General features: G+C 39.2%; 1 pseudogene; it reads right to left on the minus strand.

The window, feature by feature from the left end:
- Positions 1-6,937: 6,937 nt before the first annotated feature.
- LOC140507155 (transcription factor E2F4 pseudogene) lies at positions 6,938-8,984 on the minus strand (annotated as a pseudogene).
- Positions 8,985-9,302: the final 318 nt, after the last annotated feature.

The following is a 9,302-nucleotide window of genomic DNA, read 5'->3' on the forward strand; positions in this document are numbered from 1 at the left end:
ATTTTCATATAATCCCTGGGTTTGTTTTGGCATGTGGAATCTCAGATATTTTATTGTATCTACCATAGCTTTAAATAGGATTTTTCTTTCTATTTCTTGCTGTTGGGCTTTGCTCATAACATATAGAAAGGAAGATGATTTATGTGAGTTTATTTTGTAACCTCTTTGCCAAAGTTGTTTATTATGTCAAGTAGTTTTTTACTTGATTCTCTAGGGTTGTCTAAGTATACCATCCTGTCATCTGCAAAGAGTGATAACTTAGTTTCTTCTTTGTCTATTCCAATATTTCAATTAAATTTTCTTCTCTTATTGATAAAACTAACATTTCTAGTGCCATACTGAATAATAGTGGTAATAATGGGCATCCTTGTTGCACCTCTGACCGTACTGGAAATGCATCTAGCTAATCCACATTGCATATAATACTTATTGATGGTTTTAGGAGTATTACTGCTCATTATTTTATGGAAAGTTTAATCTATTTCTATGCTCACCAATGCTTTCAATAGAAATGAATGTTGTATTTTGTCAAAAGATTTTTCTGCATCTATTGAGATAATCATATGGTTTCTGTGAATTTTGTGGCTGATATGTTCAATAATGCCGAAAGTTTTCCTAATATTGAATCAACCCTCCATTCCTGCTATAAATCCCACCTGATCATAATGTATTACTCTCATAAGTTGTTGTATTCTTTTTGTTAATATCTAATTTGAAATCTATATTCATTAGAGAAATTAGTCTATTATTTTCTTTCTCTGTTTTGGCTCTTCCTCGTTTACGTAGTAGAACCATATTTGTATCATAAAAAGAATTTGACAGGAATCCTTCTTCACCAATTTACCCAAATAGTATGTATAGTATTGGAAATAACTATTCTTTAAATGTTTGGTAGAATTCACTATATAACCATGTTGCCCTGGAGATTTTTTCCTACGGAGCTCATTAATATCTTCTTCAATTTTTATTTTTTCTGAGATGGGTTTACTTAAGTATTCAACTTCATCTTCTGTTAAGTTGTGCAATTTATATATTTTCCTTAACATTCATCTGTCTCACTTAGATTGTCAAATTTAGGGGCATACAGTTGGGAAAAGTAATTTCTAATTATTGTTTTAATTTCCTACTCATTGGAGGTAAGTTCACCCTTTTCATTTTTGACGTTGCTAATTAGGTTTTCTTCTTTTATCTAATTAAACTGACCAGTTTTATAAATTTTATTGCTTTTTTCCCATAAAACCAACTCATTTTATTTATTAGCTTAATAGTTTTCTCAATTCCAACTTTCTTCATGTGTTATTTGGTGATCAGTATTGCTCATTTGGTATTTACCTTGGGGATTTTCAATTTGTTCTTTTTTCTAGATCTTTCAGTTGCATGCCCAATTCACTGATCTCCTCATTCTTTGTTTTATTCATGTTGACTTTCACTGACATAAAACTTCCCCAAAGAACTGCACTTGCAGCATCACATAATCTCTGACAGGTTTGGTTTTTTCGTCATTCTCATAAATGAAATTATTGATTGTTTCTATGAGTTGTCGTTTAACCCACTTAATTCTTTAGCGTTTGATTAGTTTTCAATTAATTTTAGGTCTATCTTTCCATGGCCTTTAATTGCATGTAATTTTTGTTTCATTATGATAGGAGAAGGATGCATTGACTATCTCTGCCTTTCTGCACTGAATTGTGACGTTTTAATGCCCTAATACATGGACAGTTTTTGTGTATATGCCATGTACCAGTGAGAAAAAGGTATATTCCTTTATATTCCCATTCTGTTTTATTCAGAGATGTATCATATCTTCCTTATCCAGAATTCTATTCGCCCCCTTCACTTCTTCTTTGTTTATTCTGAGGTTAGATTTATCAAGTTCAGAGAGGGGAAGGATGCAGGGGACCACCAGTATAGGTTTGTTTTCTATTTCTTCCTATAACTCCCTTTACTTCTCCTACAAGAAATTGGATGCCATACCACTTGACCAATAAATGTTTTATAATTACATTGCTTCATTGTCTACGATGCCTTTTAGCAGGATCTTGTTTCCTTCTTTAGCTTTTTGATTAGATCTATTTCTGCTTTTCTTTTGTCTGAGATTAGGATTAATGTCCCTACTTTTTTTTTTACATCAACAGAAGCATAATATGTTCTTCTCCAACCTTTTACCTTTACCCTATGTGTGTCCTGCTGCTTCAAATATATTTCTTATAAACAACATATTGTTGGATTATGGCTTTTAATCCATTCTGATCTCCACCTCTGTTTTATGGGACAGTTCATCCCATTCACATTCGCATTTATGATTACTATCTGTGTCTTTCCCTCAATCCTATTTCCTTCCATTTATGTGTTTGGTTCTCCCTTCTCCCTTTCTCTGCACGACAGAGTTTTAATTTCCTTCCCTCCCTTGTATCAACCCCCATCCTTTTATTTCCCCTTTCCCCTTACTACTTCTTTCCTTCTTTTTAGCCATCCCAGCCTTTTCTTTCTCCTTTTCCCTTCTACTGCACGTTAGATTTCTATACTTAACTGAGTTTGTTGTTTTCTCCTTGAACTAAATCAGATGAGAGCAAATATCACTGGTAGGAGCCAAGACCGTAGAGTAGAAAGATACACAGATGCTAGCTCCCAACCCACAGCCCATAAAATACCTGTAAAGAAAAATTCCCAACAAAATCTGGAGAAGTAAAAGCCACAGAACAATGGAGTACAGGAGATTTTGGTTTCAGAGAGTCCTTAAAAACCGACCAGAAAGGTCTATCGTGCACCAGACCCAGAGCAGAGCCCAGCCCTGCCTTGGCTGTGCAGCATCCAGAGGAGCAGATCCGAGCTGGCTTCAGGGATGGAATCTCCAGCGGCCACGTGGGTCCCTCCAACCACAGGTGATGGGGGTCGGTGAGAGGGTCTCTTTGGTGGGTCGAGAGGGGAGTAGGGTGCCCCCATAACTCAGGCCACCTCGGGAGGCAACAACAGAGGCGGGAGCAGACCAGGGCTCCCCAAGCAGGCAGGAGCTTGGATCCATTGTTGAAGATCTCTGCATAAACCCCCTAAGGGAACTGAGCCTGAGAGGCCGCCCTGCCCTCACCTGAGCACCTGAACTTAATCTCACACTGAATAGCAGACCTTCCTGCACAAAAATCCCTGAGGCTGGGAAGCAGCATTTGAATCTCAGACCCCAAGCGCTGGCTGGGTGGATCTGCAGGCGAAATGGGTGTGAAGAGAATATTCAGAAGTCAAGTAACTGGCTGGGAAAATGCCCAGAAAAGGGAAAAGAAATAAGACTAGAGAAGGTTCCTTTCCTGGTGAACAGGCATTTCCTCCCTTCCTTTCTGATGAGGAAGAACAATGCTTACCATCAGGGAAAGACACAGAAGTCAAGGCTTCTGTATCCCAGCCCACTCAATGGGCTCAGACCATAGAAGAGCTCAAAAAGGATTTTGAACATCAAGTTAGAGAGGTGGAGGAAAAGCTGGGAAGAGGAATGAGAGACATGCAAGTGAAGTATGAACAGTAGGTCAGCACCCTGCTAAAGGAGACCCCAAAAAATGTTGAAGAAAATAACACCTTGAAAAATAGGTTAACTCAATTGGCAAAAGAGGTTCAAAAAGCCAATGAGGAGAAGAATGCTTTCAAAAGCAGAATTAGCCACATGGAAAAGGAGGTTGAAAATCTCACTGAAGAAAATAGTTATTTCAAAATTAGAATGGAACAGATGGAGGCTAATGACTTTATGAGAAACCAAGAAATCACAAAACAAAAGCAAAAGAATGAAAAAATGGAAGATAATGTGAAATATCTCATTGGAAAAACAACTGACATGGAAAATAGATCCAGGAGAGACAATTTAAAAATTATGAGACTACCTGAAAGCCATGATCAAAAAAAGAGCCTAGACATCATCTTTCATGAAATTATCAAGGAAAACTGCCCTGAGATTCTAGAAGCAGAAGGCGAAATAAATATTCAAGGAATCCACAGAACACCGCCTGAAAGAGATCCAAAAAGAGAAACTCCTAGGAACATTGTGGCCAAATTCCAGAGTTCCCAGATCAAGGAGAAAATATTTCAAGCAGCTAGAAAGAAACAATTCAAGTATTGTGGAAGTACAATCAGGATAACACAAGATCTAGCAGCTTCTACATTAAGGGATCGACGGGCATGGAATAGGATATTCCAGAAGTCAAAGGAACTAGGACTAAAACCAAGAATCACCTACCCAGCAAAACTGAGTGTAATACTTCAGGGGAAAAACTGGTCTTTCAGTGAAATCGGGGACTTTCAAGCATTCTTGATGAAAAGACCAGAGATGAAAAGAAAATTTGACTTTCAAACACAAGAATGAAGAGAAGCATGAAAAGGTGAACAGCAAAGAGAAGTCATAAAGGACTTACTGAAATTGAACTGTTTACATTCCTACATGGAAAGACAATATTTGTAACTCTTGAAACTTTTCAGTATCTGGGTACTGGGTGGGATTACACACACACACATGCACACGCACATACACATAGAGACAGAGTGCACAGAATGATTTGAAGAAGATGGGATCATATCTTAAAAAAATGAAATCAATCAGTGAGAGAGAAATATATTGGGAAGAGAAAGGGAGAAATGGAATGGGGAAAATTATCTCTCATAAAAGAGGCAAGCAAAAGACTTATTAGTGGAGGGATAAAGAGGGGAGGTGAGAGAAAAACATGAAGATTACTCTCATCACATTCCACTAAAGGAAGGAATAAAATGCACACTCATTTTGATATGAAAACCTATCTTACAATACAGGAAAGTGGATAAAGGGATAAGCAGGGTGGTGGGGATGATGGAAGGGAGGGCATGGGGAGGATGGAGCAATTTGACGTCGACACTTATGGGGAGTGACAGGATCAAAAGAGAGAATAGAAGTAATGGGGGACAGGATAGGATGGAGGGAAATATAGTTAGTCTTATACAACATAACTATTATGGAAGTCATTTGCAAAACTACACAGGTACTGCCTATATTGAATTGTTTGCCTTCCAAAGGGAAGGGGTGGGGAGGGAGGGAGGAACAGAAGTTGGAACTCAAAGTTTTAGGAACAACTGTCCAGTACTGTTCCTGCCACTAGGAAATAAGAAATACAGGTAAAGGGGTATAGAAAGTTATTTGGCCCTACAGGACAAAAGAGAAGATGGAGACAAGGGGAGAGAGGGATGATAGAAGAGAGAGCATATTGGTGATAGGGGCAATTAGAATGCTCCGTGTTTTCGGGTGGGGGGAGGGGACAAAAGGGGAGAAAATTTGGAGCCCAAAGTTTTTTTAAAATGAATGCTAAAAGTTAAATAAATAAATAAATTTTAAAAAAAGAAAAATAAATGATATTGAAAGTGAAATTAATATTGCAAAAAAAAAAAAAGCTAAGTTTGTTTGAGGGGAAAAACAGTAAAATAAACCTTTGGTTAACTTGACTAACAAAATAAAGAAAACCACGTTACCAGCACAAGAACTGAGAAAAGTGAATTCACCACCAACGAAGAGGAAATCAAAACAATATTAAGAACTATTTTGCCCAACTGTCTGATACTAAATTTGACAGTCTTAATGAAATGGATGAATATTCACAAAAATATAAATTGCCCAGACTAACAGAAACAAATGTTTAAGTATCTTCTTTTCACAAAAAGAAATTAAACAAGCCATCAATTAACTATTTGAGAAAAGTATCTCCAAAGCCAGATAGATTTTCAAGGGTATTCTAGCAAATATATGAAGAAGAAAAGTTGCAAAACTATATAGACTCTAAAGACTTGGGAAAACATGTGAAGAAGAAGTCTTACCAAGTTTCTTTCTGATACAAACATGGTGCTGATACCTAAATCAGCACGCGACAAAACTGAGAAAGAAAAACATACATCAATTTCCTTAATTAATATAAATCCAAAAATTTTAAATGAGATGTAAGCAAAGAGATTAGAACAATATCTCATGAGAATAATACATTATGCCCAGCTAAGATTTATATTAGGAATATAGGGCTGGTTCAATACTAGGAAAACTGTCAGTATAGAAGAACATCCACAACAATATCAGCAACAAAACTGATAGAAATCAGATGATTATCTCAATAGATGTAGTAAAGGTTTCTGGCAAAAACCTAGAGATCACAGGAATAACTGGAGTCTTCCTTAAAATTATAAGTAGCATCTACCTAAAACCATCAGCAAGCATTATATGTAATGGGGATAAGCTAGAAGCATTTTCAAAAAATCACAGATGAAACAAGGAAACATTATCACCACTGTTATTCAATATAGTTAGCTTGAGCAATAAGAGAATAAAAAGAAATTGAGAAAATTAGAATAGGCAAAGGAGAAATCAAGCCATCACTCTTTACAGATGATATGATGGTATAAAAAGAGAATCCCAAAGAATCAGTTAAAAATTTACTTGAAATAATAAGCAACTTTAGGAAAGTTGCAGGACATAAAACCCCCCAAACAAATCATTGACATTTCTATATATTGCTTACAAATCCCAACAGCAAGAGATAGAAAGAGAAATCCTGTTTAAAGCTACAGTAGCCAATGTAAAATATCTGAGGTCTGGGATGCAAAAGGAGGTGGGGACATGAGGTTTCTGGCCCTAGGAAGGGAGGCACATGAAAAATGCTTTGTTTACATGTTGACAGAAGATAAAGATATTGGCGGGAGGAAGGGAGAGAGAATCAACCTGTCTCCTCTGTTTTGCAGGGAAGATGCACAAACTGACCAGTGAAAGGAATAGGAAATCTGTCCCTAACTGTGCAATTTGGAAAGGGAGGGGATTGAGGGGGCCTGGAAGCTGGTTGGTCTATATCTGGAGGAATCCCGAGGACACTAGGCATGGCAAGAAAAGGAAGGACTAAAGCAACCCCAAGTCAAACGCTCTTGTCTGCACATGGTCCCAAGGGCAGGTACAGAGTCAGAGGTTGAGGACTGGTACATCAAAGAGAAGCCTTTACTTTCTTCCAGGTTGTAGATATAATCATGGTCTCCAGTGGGGAAGAGAGAGGCAGATCTGGGGGTGAAAACTTCTGAGGATATCAACTCCTCTTGCAGCCTGGAATTCATGAATTCTCTCTTTGGATACACAGCTTTCTGACAGCTCTTTGGAGAGTTCCAATATGCCTGTAGGATTCTGGTTTGATTGGCTCAAAAGAGATAGAAGGGTTGGGCAAGATGGAGCTGATGTCCAAGGACGCTGAGGACTGGAGTGTCCATGTGTCCAGTGTAGCAGTGGATGCAGTTTTGAAGTACTGAGAGTACCGTTATCCTTGCTGTCTGTCCCAGGGCCACTGCCACTTCCTGCAACAGGGTTAGGTGCTGGTTGCCCAATGGCACTCTGGTTCTGGATAGTGATCAGAGTGGAGGGGCTGGAACTGCTGGGGATTGAGGTCTCCGGGTGTTGAGCGAGTGCTAGCCTCAGCTGTGTGGGGAAAGGAATGAGTTGGCACTGAAGGGGATCCTCACGTGGAGGCACAGGGAACACCACAGCGGGAGAGCCCCATGCATCCTTGTTGACTAGATACACGTTGATGGGCCCACTGGTACTCCTCAAGTGGATCTGATACTTCTTTTGCCCATTCAGGTCTTCAGGGAATAGCACTTCCAGGTTGGTACCAGATGGGGCCTGAATGGCCAGAAGAGCGTCTCTCATGAAACATTTGCAGATATCCTCATGAGCCACATCTGCTAAGCATTTGTTCTGCACATCCTCAGTAATGTTCTGGAAGCTCTGCTGGACCCATACCATGTGCAGGTCCACCTCCTGCTCCCAATGTTGAAGTTCAGCCTTCAGTTTCATGAACTTGTCTGCTCTTTCCCTTGGGTAACAGCCAGGTCCCACACCCTTCCACTGGATACCGTTCTTAAACTTCTTTTCAATCAGCCTAATCTCCTCGAGGCTATAAACGAGGCCTTATTCTCCTCTTCTGCTGAACAACCAAGATGTCTGCTTCCAGTTTCAGGTCTAGGACTCTGTCCATGGCCTCCTTCAGCAGTGACAAAAATTTGGTCATTAGCAGCCCTAAGCTCTTCTCATGCCAGCTTGGAGTCCCAGGAGGCGTTAGTGGGGCCACCTGAGGTCTGAATTCCTCCACGACAGGCCTAAACCCAGGCCAAGCCAGCCTCAGCTTGCTCTTCTAAAGGAGAATTTGAATGCTATGGCATAAGAAACCTCTATTGCAAACCAGCCAACTCCCTTTCCATCTGACCTTTCTCCTCCAGCTGCTAATCTCCACTTTTACATATAATTCTATGACTTGTTAGCAAGGCCCAGCCTCTCCTACATAACACTGCCATTTCTATTGGCATTCACTGCAAACATCTTTCTAAGTTTCTGGGTTCTTCCTTCTGTAGCCTTGATTCCCAGTTTTCACAAAGCCCAAAGCCTTTAACCGATTCTCTTGCTAGAAAGTAATAAGGCAAATTCTCCCATCCTGGGACTTCCATATCTTCTTATCTCTCCTCTGCATTTGTGTCTCAAATAGAGATCTGATATTTCACGATCCCATCCCCATCACAATTTGTAGTGCCAAATGTGTTGTAAAACTTCCCAGCTCATGTTTATTTGTCCCTGAACCTAGTTCAGACACTCACCTAACCTGTACTGAGTAAAGTTCTGAAATCCACCTCCCACATTAATCCCCAAAAGTCATTGGTTCTGCCTTCTTCAACTCTGTATCATTAAGGAAAAATGTGAAGTTGCTTTAGGTATCTTTAGAATTGAATTGCACAATATTAGCACTCTTCACATCAAAGTAAGATCAGCACAACACTTATTCTACACCCAAGGAAAATATTACATGATATTAAAGAAATATGAAAGATAAAGATGAAGCTTAACAGAGTAATAGAAATATTTATATACATCACCAAACTGAGGAATCACCTACATCTGTATTCACATCCTGAGGTGGAGGTTGGGGTTTGATAACCTTGGTTGGGGAAAAGTGTCTCCAGTGAAACATCCTTCCCATAAGTGAAGCCTCCAAGGAAAAATATGAATTTTCCCAGAATAAATCCAGTTTCAAACAAAAAAAAAACTGGTGCCGTGTTTTAACAACTCATGGGCTCAGCACCAGAAGGCATAAGCCTACTTGACTCAGTACTTGATTGATTCAGCGCCAAGGCTCTATATTCCTCAGCACAAGATATGTTCAGGCTGTGTACTGGGTCAGAGTTCAAATGGGTAAGACATCTGTGATGGATAAATCAAAATGTCTGTGTTCAAAATGGCAGAGGATTGATTCCATATACAGTAGAACCTTGGTTTATGAGTAACCTAG

Source organism: Notamacropus eugenii, chromosome 1 (assembly GCF_028372415.1).
Source record: "Notamacropus eugenii isolate mMacEug1 chromosome 1, mMacEug1.pri_v2, whole genome shotgun sequence".
Lineage (NCBI taxonomy): Eukaryota > Metazoa > Chordata > Mammalia > Diprotodontia > Macropodidae > Notamacropus > Notamacropus eugenii.